General features: G+C 41.1%; 1 non-coding gene and 2 pseudogenes across 3 annotated transcripts in view; all 3 read left to right on the top strand.

Moving 5' to 3' along the window:
• The first annotated feature begins 873 nt into the window (after positions 1-873).
• The window catches only part of LOC121826366 (ATP-binding cassette sub-family G member 3-like), a 129,323-nt pseudogene continuing 111,885 nt past the window's right edge, over positions 874-18,311 (top strand). Inside the window, exon 1 of the transcript XR_013042632.1 lies at positions 874-1,903. The product of XR_013042632.1 is annotated as an ATP-binding cassette sub-family G member 3-like (transcript). The remainder of the gene's footprint in view (positions 1,904-18,311) is intronic.
• Positions 9,174-9,276, top strand: LOC121821088 (U6 spliceosomal RNA). The gene has a single exon (XR_006061776.1). It is a non-coding gene; the product is annotated as a U6 spliceosomal RNA (small nuclear RNA).
• The window catches only part of LOC121826351 (ATP-binding cassette sub-family G member 3-like), a 62,300-nt pseudogene continuing 57,141 nt past the window's right edge, over positions 13,153-18,311 (top strand). Inside the window, exon 1 of the transcript XR_013043074.1 lies at positions 13,153-13,541. The product of XR_013043074.1 is annotated as an ATP-binding cassette sub-family G member 3-like (transcript). The remainder of the gene's footprint in view (positions 13,542-18,311) is intronic.

Consider the following 18,311-nt stretch of genomic DNA (forward strand, 5'->3'; position numbering starts at 1 on the left):
AGCCTTGTGGTCCTCTGTCTTTCCTGTGTGTCTCACTGCTGCTCTCTCCCCTCCCCCTCCTCTCCCCCACCTCTGTCCTTCTCCATTCCTCCCTCTTCCCTCTTCTTTCTGCTCTTTTGTTTTCAAGGTAGAAGGCAGAAGCAGTTTCACTCTGTAGCCCAGGCTGGCCAGCAACCTCTATGTAGCACAGGCTGTCCTTCAACTTGCAAACCTTGGGCCTCAGTGTGAGTCCTGAGATTATAGACGTGTGTTCCTATTCCTCCTTCTGAAGTACTCAAGATGTTCTATAAAAAATTTGAGTTTCACAAATACAAATATGTCACATTGTAACTATACCTCAAGCTGTCTAGTCAGATTTTCTGTGATTTTGTATGTATGTGCATGTGTGGCTATAAATGGGTGTGCATCCCTGTGGAGGTCAACAATAGTGTTATCCTCACTCTCACACTGAACCTGAGGAATGAACCAGGGATTTCTGATTTAGCCAGAATGACTGGTCAGCAGGCCCCAGGGATCCCCCTGGCTCCCCCTCCCACTATCAGGCTTTTCACCTGAGGCTGGGGATTTGAACTCAGGTCCTCAGGCTTGGAGAGTCAGACTACTGGCCAGCCTGCACTTTCTCTGTGTATCTTGTACTCTGATAAAAGTTAACTTTATTAACAACTTTATTCTTTAACAATTGAGAACTTCATAAATCTGATGTATTTTAATCATACTCAGCCTCACTCACCCTCTATTGCTACCTTACAACAGAATTCCCTCCAAACTCCCCCTCCCAACAACTTCTTCCCCATCCTCCCTTTCCCTCCCTCCCTCCCTCCCTCCCTCCCTCCCTCCCTCCCTCCCTCCCTCCCTCCCTCCCTCCCCATTCCTTTCTCTCCCCTTCTTCAGTGACCACCGAGTCCAGTCAGTGCTGCCCATGTACACATGGAGTAGAATCATCCCCTGGATAGTCAACACACCAAGGACCACACTCCTGAAGAAAACTGACTTTCCCTCTCCTGGCAGTCATCAACTGTCCATAGCTCCTCAGCTAGAGGAGGAAGGCTCGTGTGACCCTCCCCTATTCATGCTGGAATGTTACAGAGACTATTAGAGTATGAAACTGACTTGTTTTCAACATTGAACTTTGAGATTTTGGAAGTGTCCTGTACTGCACACATTGCACCATCTGACTGCAGGGTCACAGTCTACACTTAGTCCCCCTCCTCTTCTTATTCTTTAGGGATGGAGTTCAATATTTAGCTCAGGCACCTAAACCCCAAATCTTCCTGCCTCAATCTCAGGGTTACAGGGATTACAGTCGTGAACAGTGAACTATTTCTCAATTGGTTTCTTGAGATATAAAATGAAACTATAAATCAATTTATATTGACAACCTGGGCGCTTAACAAGCCATATCCTGGGCTGTCCTGACCCCGTGTTTGTCCCTTTCTGTGTTAAGCATATATTCGCCTCCTGCTTCTTTTCCCCCATCTGCTAAACACGCCCCGCCCCCCTCCTCCCCTGCTCTCCAGAAACAGTTACTTTCGTTTTGTGTCTTCTGGATTCTGGATGCTGATTTCTTATCCTCCTGCACTGGTGTGGGCCTGACTCCTGGCACCCTGCAGATGGCCCAGATCTCTGGAAGCTTGCCCTGAGCTGGGGTGCACCAATCCCAGGGCCCCATAGGGCCCCTCCCACCACGGCGCCCCTCCCCCACCCCCATGTCCTCTGCCTGGCAGGCTACTTCCCTTCCTCTTTGGGAGCCGCCCAGGTCTCTGCCCCAGAAGGAGGGCAGCAAAGGTGGCCCAGAAGCAGAGGCTCCAGGACGCTGAGGGGCAGAAGCCAGAGCCTCAGGGGGAAGTTGCAGCTCTCCTCCTGTCCTGTGCACAAGCAGACTGGGCCCCTGCATCTGACCCTGGTGAGTGTGGGCAGGCAGGGCTGGGAAGGCCTTTGCAGCTTCATTTGCAAGTGTGAAATGCAGACTACTGGCCATGTCATCTGTCTGCAGAGGGTATGGTGTCCACAGCGGCGGGCTGAGGATGTACAACCTCTGATCTCCAAATGTGTGAAGGTAAATAAAGTTGATGTTGGGTGGGTCAAGTTTTATCAAGCAGTGAAGTTACCACAAGTGCAAAAGGAATTTGTTAACACTGGTACTTAAGGAACCGGAAAAATTTGTTCTTTTTCTTTATCTCACAATTTAAAATTTACAGATAGTCACCAACTTCTTACAACTCTTACTCAGATAGTGTGGAAAAAGTTTGAACAGACAGAAAAATTAAATGCCAAAATAACCAGATTGTAAACCTTTCAGTGGACTGTGTACTATTTACAATGCTATCTTCTTTTCTTGTGTAACACTAGAGATATAATTGCTTGTCTGGTTTTAGAAACAGACAGTTTAATGGTAACACATATTTATTGAGCACTGTGTGTCCAGGCCTGGGCATTTGCACAGAAGAGCCCTTCCTGTGGTGTTAACACAGGCCTTTCCAACAGTGCATTCTCTTTAATAAACCTGTGTTAAAATGCACACACGTCTCAAATCAAGTGATGAGTGATGAACTCCAAGTCATCCTTGGAAATAGCAAATCTGTAGCCCAACATAATTATCCTTTAAACTAGAGAATATCACTTGTGAGAAAACTATCATGGCCACATGGCTGATCTAGAATGGAGTGCTGAGTTCTGGCAAACAGCTGCATCTTTCTTCCAGTGAGTACCTGAACAGGGCTGATGTGAATTATGTAAAGTCCAGATTTTAAGAATCATACTTTCTCAGGGATCTCCACAAACTAGTGGGTGTCCTCGCTGCCCCTGTGAGACAGCCTCTGTACGGGAGAGGCCTCACGTGACTTTGTCCCTGGTGTTCCTCTGGGGACACCTGTGTGAGAAACTGCATGCTCCAGAACCAACTCTCGTGTCCTTTGGCCAGTGCCGGAGTGTGAAATAGACCAACGTGGGATTTTTCTTACTAGTAGTAAACAAAGGATGATCCCAATCGGGAATCGTGACAATTTTTTTTTTTTCTTGATGATGGTCATGTTCTGTTTTGAAATAACCTCTGTGTATTTCATTTATTTTCTTTTACCTGGCGATCTCTGAGCAGGCTTCAGATTTTGACAGTTGATGAAAGATACGACAAGCATTAATGTGTGGGTGAAAAGCTTGGTGAAATTCTGAGTAAAGTTTTAGTTAAAGTTGGTTGAACTTGGGATTGACTGGGAGGCCAAAGATTTAAAAAGCAGAAGATTCTCTCAAGACACAAGTTGTGTGATAATAGTGTGTTTTGTGTGTGTGAATGAGAATTTGTAAATATTGAATTCTAGGCTCTGACAATTATTGTCAGTGCAGATCAAGCTGCAAGTATTTATGTTTTAAAACTTAAATTATAAAGCTAGTTACGTCTTTCTTACAACTAGTTTTAATGTTTATGAGCATATTTTACCTACATTACCTTTTCAGGATGTTGAGAAAGATGCATCACAAGCACAGGCTAGAGGCTGGGGGCTAGATGGTTTTGAGGAAGAGATCTTGGTGGACTCTTTTATAGAGCAAAGGGAAGCAATGCCTTCTGGGAAATGAGCTAAGTTTTAATCTAGTCTTTAAGATTAGAAGTCAAAGACAAAAATATTAAGGAAATGAAAACCTAATTGATCTTTAAAGCATTGTTATGTGGAATTGAGTGGGATTTTTGAGGCCTTTCTTCCAGAAAACAAGGACTTGGTTGTCAGGCCTATATTAGGCCTAAACCTTGGTGCCATGTAGTTGTACTTAAATCAATTCAATGGAAAGTGTCTTAGTGATTGGAACTTCTAGTGCAGTTTGGAGTTCTTCCATTTGAAAAATGTGATATTTGCATGGGATTGTTTGAATCTTGTTTTCTAGTCCCTCCCCATCACCACCCTCATAGTCTGAAGGTAGATTTTTCCCTTGATAAAGGAACAAAAAAAGTGAACATCTTGTTTGTAAATAGGTATCTAGTAACTAGTGGTAAACTTGAAATGGTAGAATTCTTTAAAGCCTAATTCTAGGTAGCCTTAGGAAAATGTATCTTAATTATTTTTGAACCTTTATTCACCTTGTTTTTTTCAAATTTTCAAATATCTTAAGTTATATTTTCTTTTTCAGAGCTGCTTCTTATTTGGGGCTACTTTTTTTTTTTTTTTTTAAATTGAGGCGTAATTTATAAAAGGGTATATTGTTTTGATGAGACTTTTTACAACTGTGGCTGGATGTCTTTCTTTAGTTTTCCAAGAAGGGCCATTTTACTTTTTTAGAGTTACTTTTTAAAGTCATGAGGTCAACAACTTGGACTACTATGCATGTAAGTGCTAATGCAAATTAAAGCCCAAGTTGACCTCCAGCAGCAGTTTATTCTATGTTGACAGTGAGAGAACACTTTGCCTGTTAGGATACTGTTACTCGGGGACTGAAATGCTGAAGAACCCCCCCCCCCCATTTTGTTTTTTGCAAAAATCAAGGTATATTCTAGGGTTTCCTGGTTGACCTCAACAGATAAACTGAGATGATAGTCTTAGTTCAGAAATGATCTGAATGTAGATTTACAGTCTACGCGTACAGCTGGCTAAGTGAGATCGCTTTCACAGTTCTGCATGTATCCCATCAGCTCCCCATTAGTCACTGAACTCTTAAAACTGGTATTGTAACATTATCACAATGTTTTGCGCCAATTTTATAAACTTTACAGTGCAATATGTGTTCCCTTTCTGAGGCAAACCAAAGGTATATTTCTCAAGGTTCTGCTGCTATCATCAGCGTTGATGGAGGATTTTTTATACATTTGTAATAGATAGAAATAAACCAGAAAAAAAAGAAGAAAAAAAAAGTGGTGGAGGAAAAAGTGAACACTGCAAGAATACTCAAAAGGGCTGAGAGTTGCAAACACCAAGAATGGCTTTGCATAGTAAATGGAATAGAACAGCTCTGAACTATAGCTTACTTTTCCTGGTTTGGTCTGACAGAATGATTGAATGCTTTTGTACAAAAATCAGAGCCTTAAAAACAAGGATTTGGTGAGATTGTAAAATGGTGTGCCACTTTGGCAAAACAGTTTGGTGGTTGGTCAAAATGCAAAACATTGTTACTCTGTTACTCAACAATTCTACCCTTAGGAATATATCCTCAAACTACTGAAAATGTGCATCTATGAAACATGTACATGAAGGTTTACAGCAGTGTGTTGCTAATAGTAAAAAAGTTAAAACAACTCAAATAGCTATCAATTACTGGAGAGAAATAAAATGTGGCTTATTCATACAATAGAATATTATTAAGACATAAAAATGAATGAGAAACTGACAGATTAAATGACTTTGGTAAACCTTCATAATTTCATTTGTAGATCTTTCCATTTCTAATTTATAAATACATTTGGGGTTATAAATTATAAATGTACTGTCTCCTGTCAACATTGTATACTTTCTATTTGATGATTTCTGTGTCAAACATTATATTAAAAGTTTCAAGCAGAAAAAAAAATGCACACACGTGCAGAACCTTTTCTGCACATAACTGTGTCTAAGGATCTATGGAGCATTTGGAAGGATGAGAAGAAAATAAAATACAAACCAGAATGGAGAATTGTTGTGAGAAAGAACATCAGAATAGACATAAATACATTAATGGCTCTCAAAGCTGAATTGAGTTACATTTTAAGTGATTTATTCATTTTTATTTACTGTGTATGAGTGTTTTGCTTGCACTGCTTGGATACCTGGTGCCCCTGGAGGCCAGAGAGGGCACTGGATCCCCTGGAACTGGAGTGGCAGACCTTTGGAAGTCCCCATGTGGAAGCTGGGAATGGAACCCAGGTCCTCTGCAGGAGCAGAACCTAAGTTGAATCCTTGAGACCATAACAAGAGGGGGCCGTCAGTCTCACAGCTCAGGAATGAGAAGGGGAAACATAGTGGCCTTTTCAGAGAAGCTTCTCCTGGCCTTTGCTTTTGAGGGACCATCTCTTTTGTGTGTTGATTTGGGATGTTGAGGAGACTCAAAGGAAGGCTGTGCCTAGAACCATCCCATAATGCCAGCAGCAGTGCCTATGCTAAGGGAAATTCTAGTTGACATTTTCCTTACCCTGTTACAGACACCCTTGATGAACAGGTCTTACTTAAAGACAAACGAAGATTTTATATGGGTTATGTGAATTTCATGTTAAGTATTTGGTAAGTACTTACCTTATAGCCATGTCGCATGTATTTTGGGAGCACCACGTGTCATTTCAGTGCATTTGAACACAGTGTATGATCAGCTCAGGGCAGGTTTCCTGACACCCCAGACATTCTGTTGACTATTTTCATTTAAGTTTGGTTGTATTTGAAAACTGTATGAAGTAGAAAGTTTCAGGATCAGCTGCTTGAAGAAATTCATTAGGATTAAGATGCATTATGAAAATTAGACCAGGAAAGGCACAAAGCTACACAGAGAAACCCTGTCTCGAAAAACCAAAAAAAAGAAAGAAAATTAGAGAACTGGAAAGTCTATCTTGCGCGCGCGCACACACACACACACACACACACACACACACCTATGTTGGTACATAGAAAATTAAAATTTCTTTTCCACAAAGATTATCGCCCAGCTCACTTCAGGATGTGAAACAAAAATTAATAGTCTAGACGACTTTGGCTTCACGTTTTCTCTTCAGGAATGGCTTTATTGTAGTATAACTAACACCATAATCCTCACCAATTTATAGTGCACAATTCTGTGGCTATGGGCATATTCAGAGGTGTGCAAGCTTATTTTCATAGTCTGCCCTACTTATTTCAATCCAGAGATGCTTTACCACAGCTTCTCTTGGTGTGTGTGTGTGTGTGTGTGTGTGTGTGTGTGTGTGTGTGTGTGAATGTGTGTGTGTTAACACTGTGTATGGAGATCACAGGATAACTTTCAAGAGTCAGTTCTTTTCTTCCAGCTTATTGAGGCAATCCCTCCTGTACTTTTTTCCGTGCTGGGAACTGTAGCTGAAGTTTTTCCCAGTCCTGCCTGGGCCTGCAGCCATTCAGACCCACGTAAACACAGAGACTTATATTACTTACAAACTGTTTGGCCATGGCAGGCTCCTTGCTATCTAGTTCTTATATCTTAAATTAACCCATTTCTATTAATCTATACCTTGCCATGTGGCTCATGGCTTACCGGTAATTTTATATCTTGCTTCTCATGGCGGTGTCTGGCAGCATCTCCTGACACAGTCTTCCAATTTACAGAATTCTCCTCTCTGTTTATTCTGCCTATACTATACTACCTGCCTGGCTACTGGCCATACAGCATTTTATTTATCAATCAATCAGAGCAACACATTCACAGCATACAGAAAGAAATCCCCAGCAGGTACTCCAGGTTAGCTGGCCCTTCAGCTTCCAGGTGAACACAATATCACCACACAGCCTATTTACCTGCAGAGACATCTTGTTTGACCCTGGATGGTTTTCAGAGCCTTTTTCTTGGTGTGTGGTTCAGAGGATCAAATCCAGACCCTTCCATATGCCAGGCAAGTGCTCTGTCAGCCCTGTGGGATTTTAAACATAGAAACATTTCATCCACAAATGGAGTAATTTGACTTCTTCCTTTCCTGATGGTTTGTATTTCTCTCTCTCTCTCTCTCTCTCTCTCTCTCTCTCTCTCTCTCTCTCTCTCTCTCACCTTATTTTTCTGTGGATTCAAGCCCTGTATTAAATAATAGTTGAGGGAATGGTCACTCTTGGCTCTATCCTGTATTTAGAGGAACTAACTTAAGTTAGTCCCTATCCAGTACAATGCTGTTGGTAGGATTATCACAGTACACTGTACTGTGTGCAGGTGTGAGCTTTCTTTTCCTGGTTTGTTCAGGGCTTTAATCAAGAATGAATTTATTTTTTCAAAGACTTCTCCATCTATTGAAATTATGATCTGGTAGGATACAAAAAATACCTTTTTTTTTTTTTTTTTTTATTTTTTTTATTTTTTTTTTTTTGAAAACAAAACAAAACAAAGTTTATTGCTGGCATTTAGGGGAATATCCAGTGGCCTGGAAAGGTGAAAGTTAGAGAAAGATGAACCTTTTTCACTGTAACTCCATATTGAAAGTGCTGTAGGCAGCTCCCCAGAACATGCAATATGTAGAGTAGAAATGTATAATGTCTGTTAAAATTAGAGTGTAATTGTTAACTTGGGCCTGGGGAAGTGGCTCAGCTGTACAAGCATGGAAGCCGAGTTTGGATCCTTAACACTCAGGTGCAACCTGGCCAGGGGTCCCTGAAGCTGCTTGACCAGTCGACATTGCCCCAAATCCATGAGCTTCTGTTTCTGTATCAATAACCAAAGGTGGAGAGCAGTCGAGGACTTCAGGCCTCTGTGTGCACATGTGCACACACCATAAAACCAAACACATAAATACACACATAGAAAATTGCTAACTTTGGCTGAAGAGTCACTGAATAAAAAATCTTTTTTAGAATGTTGTGTATGTGTTTTAGTAATACTTTAACGACTGCACATTAGGTTGTTGAGGAAATAAAACATTGACTTAAGATGTATGGACCCTGGTAGGACTGATGGTCCTTACTTTAGGGTGGTTTATTTGATAGGCATTATACATAAAAGGACATAGTTTTTAATTCTGTGTATGTGTTGTATGTCTGTGTGGGATTTTTGCATGTGTTCAAGTGCTTGCAAAGACCAGAATATCAGATCCCACCAATCTGGAGTTAGTGGTAGTTGTGGGCTGCTCACTGTGGCCACCAACTTCAGAAGCAGCCAACAGTGAGGGACTCAACATAGGAGAAAGAAGGGGACAATTGGGGGGGGGGATGTGTAATGAAAATAAAGGCTTCACTTCTCTGAGTCTCTGTTTACTTGTACAATACAGATAAGAAGATTCTTCTCTGGGGCCTGGAGAGATGATCCAGCAGTTAAGAGCACATACTGGTCTTGCAGGAGACCTAAGTGAAGTTGGTGGCCACAGTGAAAAAATACCTTTTTATTTGTTAAACCTTGCTTTACAACTTAAAATGTGCTTTGTCTTGGCAAAAGACCCATGAGTTGCTGAGGAGGATGTGACTTCAGTGATTGTTCAGGATGTTCTGTATAAGTTTTGTGAGTCCATTTGCTCTATGTTTGTTAACTTGTGGGCATCTGGAGAATCTATTGATATGAGTGGGGTATTAAAGTCAACCCCATCCTCGCTTTGGCAGCACATATACTAAACCTGAAGTGACACAGAGAAGATTAGCATGGCCCCTGTGCAGGGATGACACACACATTGGTGAAGTATTCCATAGTTTTAGGATTAAATTGATTTGATAGAGAAAAGGGTTCTCCTTAGGAAAGAGGAGGGAGGTAAATACAGGAGGAGAGAAGCACATAAAATAACAATATGGATGGATGAAAAAGGAATCACACTATTAACTATTTACCTAAAATAATAAAACCTATATAGATGTAACCAACCCTCTTATTAAATAAGAAACACAGAAGCAATGTAAAAGAGAAAGCCAAGAGGTCAGAGCTCAGAGCTAAAACCTTACCCTTCCTCCTGCGAGCTCCTAACTCTCCGAAAGAGACCTACTTCCTGTGTGTATATCTTTACATAGTCTTTCTGTTCTGCCTTCTCATTGGTTGTAAACCCAAACACATGACTGCCTCATCACTGCCTGTAAGTACAGCCCTCCAGGTCTTAAAGGCGTATGTCTCCAATGCTGGCTGTATCCCTGAACACACAGAAATCTACCTAGATCTTCTACCAAGTGCTGGGATTAAAGGCGTGTGCCACCACCACCATGTTCTTGCTATGGCTGTAATAGCTCTGACCCCCGGGCAACTTTATTTATTAACATACAATTAAAATCACATTTCAGTACACATAAAATACCACCATATTTCCCCTTTTTATTTTAATAAAAAGAAAAAAAAGCAAAAGGTTATAACTAACAAAAGAAAAACTATATACAGAAGTACAATAACTATATACAATATGTACAAGTAATAAATACCTAAACAATGTCTAGTCCATTTGTATTTGACAAATCAGAGAAAATAATTCTATTATCTATCCTATTTTGGTAAGTCCAAAATGTATCTAATTCACTTTCTATCCTAATTAATCTTCAACTATAACTAACTAATCTTCAACTATAACTAACTAATCTTCAAATATAACTAACTAATCTTCAACTCCCTCAGAGACCCAAGAAAGAAATAATATTAGCTAACAAAAATAAAAACAGGAAGTGCATGCAAGCAACTTCCAAAAAATTTGTGAGTTGACAGAAACAGCCAGCTTCCTGGACAGTCACCTGAGGTTTCTCCGCAGTGTTGGGGCATCATCTTCAGCCTATAGGCTTAGCGTATCTGACAGACTCATTTGTGAAGTAGGATGTACACAAGGTCAACAGTTCAACCTCACATTGGGTGAGAACAGTCCATGTACCAGAAACACCTGAATTCCACTAGTGTCATGTCATGATTCAGGATTTTAAATTCTGGAAATTGTTGACGGTTTTTGAATTTAGCTGTCCATTCTTCTTGGCTGTGTATATATGGCTTCATCTCAGCATCCCCTTCTTCTCCACATCCCTCTATTAAATGCCAGTCTTACTATTGAGAGGCGTGAGCTTTCAGCTGCTGTTCCATTGCACAACAGAAGCCATCGGCTCACTGCTTGTTCAGCTGCCTTCGAAGAAAAGGGCACTGTACCTTTTCCAGATTGCGAAGGCCACTTCAGGGATGGTGCCATATTGTCCTGGCCTCAGGAGATGCCTCTTGATAAAGCCATAGCCACACTTGTTTTGGCAAGAATCAGTAGTCCTTTGTTTCGTGTTCTGTCTGTCCATTTTGTCCTGTTGATTCAAGGATACTTTGTTGTCCAGTGGCTAACTTTTGCCACAATGAAAATTAACTCCATATGTAGTTTCTTCAAGGACCATATTTTCTCTGAAGTAGATTGGTACTGCCAGGAGCCGACATGTCTCAAAAAAGAAAAATTTCTAAGTTATTAAAGCACTTTAAATGCCATATTCTGTAGACCTCTGAAGGGTTTGAAGATGACCTGTCTAAAATATATCTGCTCTATTTTTAAAACATATCTAATATGACTTCAAGTTCTATTGTAATTTCTAACTACTAACATTCATTTCATTATATCCTAATAGTTGGTAATAATAACATTCAAAGATCAGAAAATTGCATTACATTGTTAAATGAATGGTATAAATACAATTAGAAATATACATATAGCATTTTCTAACAATATCAATTTCAAATTTGCATACAATATAAAACAATCCCATCCAATGTAAAGTAATTAAAACTAGTAATTGTCTTTTTCTTTTCTTTCTTTCTTTTTTTAAAACAAGAACCTTAAATCTAATCTCCTTTGCTTAGCCTTTTTTTTAATCCTTGACAACAATTTGTAACCAACCCCCCTAAACAATGAAAATTATCCCAGACCCAAAACCCATTAAAAAGACCAAAAAACCACCTGCCCCACACCACCTCTTTGGGAATGTGGGCGTCATATTCTTAAAATTGTTTCCTGCTGGGTATGAGCGAAGTTATCTTTATCCTGAAAGAAAAATTTTAGGTTAATTGTCAAATTCTAGGAAAGGTAACTATATCCTTCATTATCCAGTCTGTGTATAATGCCAAAGTTCAGGGTTTATCTCAAGTCCTTATTCAAGTAGTCTTTGAGACTGGATCATCTCAGCTAATCATCTCAAAATTGCTCTGAGCACCTTGTAGTTCAAAGCTTATCTGTAGATGATGTTTGTCAGCTTAATGATATTATTATTGTCTATGTGGAATTGTTGTTGTTGTGGGGCCCCATCTTCTTTCTAGAGACTTCAGTTGATGTTAGGCCTGGCCATGATTACCTGCAGAAAACTGATAAGAGACTCGAACATAAAGACATATATATGCAGCTAATTGAAGCCTTTATTCTAGAATTAATTAGTACTCTATATGACCATTCATATCTTAACAAAGTTTAAAATGTATCTATATCTATATATATTAATCTTGTAAATTTTGATATAAAATTCATACTTTAAGAAAAGTTTAAAGAATCAGAATAGAATCAAAGAGTTGAGATTAGTAATAGAATAGTCCCTTAATTAATTTGGCTTTTGTCCTGTCCCATAGCAGAAGATGGCTCTTTTCTTCTGGCATGATACAGGGAGTTTGCCACGTGTTCCCTCTTGAGCCGAGTCAATGCTTAGCTCTGGCTTCCTTAAGCTCCAACCACGCAGGGGCCCTGTTCGGCATGGCAGGCCTGAGTTGTTTGTAGCACTGGCTTTATGCAAGCAGCTCACGGTTAGTCCAGCCTGAGGCCAAGCAGACCTGGGCCTGGGCTAGGGAGCCGACCGCCCTTGCGGAAAACTGGACGTGCCGCCAAGCCAAGTGGTTTTTTAATGGATTTTTATCTGTTGGGTGCCAGATGTAGATGTAATCAACCGTCTTATTAAGTAAGAAATACAGAACCAATGTAAAAGAGAAAGCCAAGAGGTCAGAGCTCAGAGCTAAAATCTTACCCCTCCTCCTGCGGTGCTCCTACCTCCCCAAAAGAGACCTACTTCCTGTGTGTATATCTTTACATAGTCTTTCTGTTCTGCCTTCTCATTGGTTATAAACCCAAACACATGACTGCCTCATCACTGCCTGTAAGTACAGCCCTCCAGGTCTTAAAGGCGTATGTCTCCAATGCTGGCTGTATCCCTGAACACACAGAGATCTACCTAGCTCTTCTACCAAGTGCTGGGATGAAAGGTGTGTACCACCACCACCACCACCACCACCACCACCACCACCACCACCACGCTCTTGCTATGGCTCTAATAGCTCTGACCCCCGGGCAACTTTATTTATTAACATACAATTAAAATCACATTTCAGTACAAATAAAATACCACCATAAATCTATAATGCCCACAATTCAGTGTATACATATACATATATAATCTTTTAAAAAAATTTTTAATTAACTTAATTTTACTAGTTAGCCACAGATTCTCCCATCCTCCCTCCTCCTACCCCCAGCCCTCCCCCTACCTAACCCCCATTCCTCCAAGGCAAGGTCTCCCCTGGGGAGTCAGTCCAGCCTGGTAGACTCAGCCAAGGCAGGTCCAGTCCCCTCCTCCCTACACCAAAGCTAAGCAAAGTGTCCCAGCATAGGCCCCAGGCTCCAGAAAGCCTGCTAATGCACCAAGGACAGGTCCTGGCTCCACCGCCTGGAGGCCTCCCAAACAGTTCAAGCTAATCAACTGTCCCACTTATCCAGAGAGTCTGGTCCAGTTCCATAGGGGCTCCTCAGCCATTGGTTCACAATTCGTGTGTTTCCACTAGTTTGGCTATTTTTTCCTGTGCTTTTTCCAATCATGGTCTCAATATCTCTCGCTCATACAATTCCTCCTCTCTCTCACTTCTCGGACTTCTCGGAGCTCCACCTGGGGCCTGGCTATGGATCTCTGCATCCGCTTCTATCAGACACTGAGTGAGAGTTCTATCATGACAGCCAGGGTGTTCAGCCATCTGATCACCAGAGCAGGTCAGCCCAGGTACTCTCTCGACCATTGCCAGTAGTCTACAGTGGAGGTATCTGTGGATTTCTGGGGACCTCTGTAGCACTCTGCTTCTTCCTATTCCCTTGGGGTCTTCATTCATCATGGTATCTCCCTCCCTGTTCTCCTACTCTGCTCCTGATCCATCTGGGACCTCCCGCTCCCCTAAGCTCTCTTTCCCCCAAACCCTTGCCCTCCATTACCTTCCCCCCATTCCCAGTTTGCTCATGTAGATCCCCTCCATTTCTCTGTCACTGGGCAATCCCTGTGTCTTTCTCAGGGTCCCCTTTACAAGGTAGCCTCCCTGCAGTTGTGAGTTGCAGTCTGGTTATCCTTTGCTTTACATCTAGTATCCACTTATGAGTGAGTACATACCATGTTTGTTTTTCTGAGTCTGGGTTTCCTCACTCAGGATGATTTTTTCTAATTCCATCCATTTGCCTGCGAACCTCATGATGTCATTGTTTTTCTCTGCTGAGTAGTACTCCATTTTGTATATGTACCACATTTTATTTATCTATTCTTCAGTTGAAGGGCATCTAGGTTGTTTCCAGGTTCTGGCTATTATAAATAATGCTGCTATGAACATAGTTGAGCATGTGTTCTTGTGGTATGATTGAGCATTCCTTGGGTATATGCTCAAGAGTGGTATAGCTGGATCTTGAGGGAGGTTGATTCCCAATTTTCTAAGAAAGCACCATATTGAATTACAAAGTGGCTATAAAATACGCAGTTGCATAAACATATATTAATCCATTTACACTGAACGCTTAAAGATCCAAAGCACATGAATTCTTTCAGGACTAAATCATGTCTAGAAATAATAGAATCTAAACTTGTATTGTTTAGCCATGAAATCACCATGGCAGAGACTACCTCTAGTCTCACAAATGAAATTACAGAATTTATCCACACAAGATGGGAAAGAGTCTCTAACATGACATGTCTATGAACCGTACCTTGAAGGAGTGAGAGACAGATGTCAATCGTGATTACACAGCAAGCCTGAAAAAAATGACTGTCACAGTGTCTGGACTGACTCCCCACACACTCCTCCAGAGAATCAAAAACTACACCGTCAGCCCGATACAACTAGGAAGCTTTATTCCAAAGCATTGGAAGTCACACAGGCCACTTCCCTGCCTTTGAAAACTGAGACATTACTAAGAATCCTAGAAAAACAGTCAGCACAACACTTCCCCCATTCACAGCTCTTTCTAGAACCCTGGCTCCTCAGCAAAGGCTCTCCAGAAACTGTCCCTGTTTCTGAGGGTGGAAGTCAAGTGCCCAGGGGAGCACTGGCTTCCTTCTTTGCAGGTAAACACCAATGATGACATCACAGGCACACATCAACAAAACATTAAACTCTATGCAAACAAAACTACCTTATGTTTCTTTTGGAACTGAAAGGAAAGATAATTGATTTTTAAAATAGAAGATAGTTCAGTGGCTATGTTAGGGACTTGTGTATTTTTCCCTTTATGTCTTATTTATCTCAACATATTTTCTCATGAATTAGGTACAGAATAATAATTCTCTTTGAACTGTCTGCATCTCGAGGATCTTGACATTTCTTTTTGTTTTATTTCAAAGTGTAAAGCTATAACTAACCACCCCAAGAGTGCCAAGGGCTTCTCTACACTTAACTTCAGATTTAATATTTAAAAAAAGCAGTTTTTCTCCAGTCCACTTCTTAGGCAGGACAGCCAGAGAACAATTTTGGTACAGGCTGCTGGCTTAGTATTCACTTCTGACCCAAGGCTGATGTGCACATAGAGGAAGTGCACTTGAAGATGCTTGCAGTGTTTTCCTTTGGGTAGGAGGCTGTCAACAGCAGAAGGTCCACAAACACACTGGAATGCCATGCCAGGGGCAGAAAGGACACACCAAGAATGAGTAACTGACCCAGGCACACATTCCACAGGTATCTAGGGTTTTAGCTTTTCAACTCTGACCTCTGACAATGGTTAAAGCAAAGGAGCACACTAAGGCAAAGGCTGATTAGAAACACCTGCAGGAGAGCTCCTGTCCTCTCAAGCCTGTGTGCTCTTACCTGCCACCTGGGAGTTTATGCACCAGTCTACACCACAAGTCCCTACATGCAGGAGCCAAGGTTTATTAGCCATAGAATGCCATGTGATTCAATAACCAAAGCCTGTGACTTTTATGACCATCCTTTCTATTACCTACTGCAAAGAAACAGAAGAAAAGCAAACGAGCACATTTCTTAATAAAAAGTAGAGGAATTAAATCTTTTTTAAAAAATTTATTTTATTTATTTATTTTACATAATAACAAGTTTCCTCTCCCTCCTCCCATTCCCTTCCCTCCACCTCCTTTCTATCAGCCCCCCTACTCACTCCTCAGAAAGGGTAAGGCCTCCCATGGGGAGTCAACAAAGTCTGGCATATCAAGTGGAGGGAGGACCAAGCTCCTCCTCCCAGCCTCAAGGCTGAACAAAGCATCCATCATAGGGAATGGGTTCTAAAAAGCCAGCTCTTGAGCCAGGGACAGATCCTGGCACCACTGTTAGGGGTCCCACAAATAGACCAAGGTACACAACTATCACCTTTATGCAGAGGGCCTAGGTTGGTCCCATGCAGGCTCCCTAGCTGTCAGTCTAGAGTCCATGAGCTCACAGTACCTTGGGTCAGCTGTCTCTGTGGGTTTCCCCACCATCATCTTGACCCTCGTTGCTCATATAATCCCTCCTCCCTCTCTTCCACTGGATTCCTGGGAACTTGACCCAGGGTTTGGCTGTGGATCTCTGCATCTGCTTCCCTGGGTTACTGGATGAAGGTTCTGTGATGACAATTAGGGTAGTCACCAATCTGATTACAGGACAAGGCCAGTTCAGGCACCTTCTCCACTATTGCTAGGAGTCATCTTTGTGGATTCCTGGGAGTTTCTCTGGTACCAGGTTTCTCCCTAACCCCATAATGCCCCCTCCCCCAATCAAGATTTCTCTTTCATTGCTCTCCCACTCTGTCTCTCCCCCAACTGGACCATCCCATTCCCTCATATCCCACCCCCATCCCCTCCCCTCTACCCTCCTCCATCTCCAGTTTACACAGGAGATCTCATCTATTTCCCCTTCCCAGGACAATCCATGTGTCCCTCTTAAAGTCTTCCTTGTTACCTAGTTTCTCTGGGGCTGTAAATTTTATACTGGTTATCCTTTGCTTTACATCTAATATCCACTTATGAGTGAATTCATACCATGTTTGTCTTTCTGGGTTTGGCTCATCTCACTCAGGATGATTTTTTTCTAGTTCCATCCATTTGCCTGTAAATTTCATGATGTCATTGTTTTTTTTACTGCTGAGTAATACTCCATTGTGTTAATGTACCATATTTTCTTTATCCATTCTTTGGTTGAGGGACATCTAAGTTGTTTCCAGGTTCTGGCTATTACAAATAATGCTGCTATGAATAGTTGAGGAAGTGTTCTTGTGGTATGATTGGGCATTCTTTGGGTATATGCCCAAGAATGGTATCACTGGGTCTTGAGGTAGATTGACTCCCAGTTTTCAGAGAAACCACCATACTGATTTCCAAAGTGTCTGTACAAGTTTGCACTCCCACCAGCAGTGGAGGAGTGTTCCCCTTACTCCACATCCTTTCCAAAATAAGCTGTCATCACTGTTTTTGATCTTAGCCATTCTGACAGGTATAAGATGGTATCTAGAGTCATTTTGATTTGCAATTCTGTGATGACTAAGGATGTTGAGCAATTCCTTAAAAGTCTTTCAGCCATTTGAGACTCTTTTGTTGAGAATTCCCTGTTTAGATCTGTACCCCATTTTTAAAATATGGATTATTTGGTATTTTGATGTCTTGTTTCTTGAGTTCTTTATATATTTTGGAGACCAGCCCAGCCCTCTGTCAGATGTGGAGTTGGTCAAGATCTTTTCCCATTCTATAAACTGCTGTTTTGTCTTATTGACCATGTACTTTGCCTTATAGCCAAAATTTCAGGAGGTCCCATTTATTAGTTGATCATCTCAGTGTCTGCTACTGATATTATATTTAGGAAGCAGTCTCCTGTACCAATGCATTCAAGGCTAGTTCCCACTTTCTCTCCTATCAGGTTCAGTGTAACTGGATTTATGTTGAGGTCTTTGATCCATCTGAACTTGAGTTTTTTGCATGGCAATGGATATGGATCTATTTGCATTCTTCTACATATTGACATCCAATTATGCCAGCACCATTTGTTGAAGAAGCTTTCTTTATTCCATTGGACAATTTTGGCTTCTTTGTCAAAAATCAGGTGTTCATAGGTGTGATTAATGTCAGGGTCTTCGATTTGATTCCATTGATCCACCCGTCTGTTTTTATGTCAATACCATGCTGTTTTTATTACTATAGCTCTATAATAGAACTTGAAGTCAGGGATGGTGATGCCTCCAGAAGTTCTGTTACTGCACAGGACTGTTTTAGTTATCCTGGGTTTTTTGTTTTTCCATATGAAGTTGAGTATTGTTCTTTTGAGGTCTGTGAAGAATTGTGTTAGGATTTTGATGGGGATTGCATTGAATCTGTAGATTGCTTTTGGTAAAATTGACATTTTTTACTATGTTAATCCTGCCTAATCAAGAGCATGGAAGATCTTTCTATTTTATGATACCTTCTTCAGTTTCTTTCTTCAAAGACTTAACGTTCTTGTCATAAAGGTCTTTCACTTGTTTGGTTAGAGTTACCCCAAGATATTTTATATTATTTGTGGCTATTGTAAAGGGTGATGTTTCTCTGATTTCTTTCTCA

The sequence above is a fragment of the Peromyscus maniculatus genome, chromosome 10, assembly GCF_049852395.1.
Source record: "Peromyscus maniculatus bairdii isolate BWxNUB_F1_BW_parent chromosome 10, HU_Pman_BW_mat_3.1, whole genome shotgun sequence".
Taxonomy (NCBI): domain Eukaryota; kingdom Metazoa; phylum Chordata; class Mammalia; order Rodentia; family Cricetidae; genus Peromyscus; species Peromyscus maniculatus.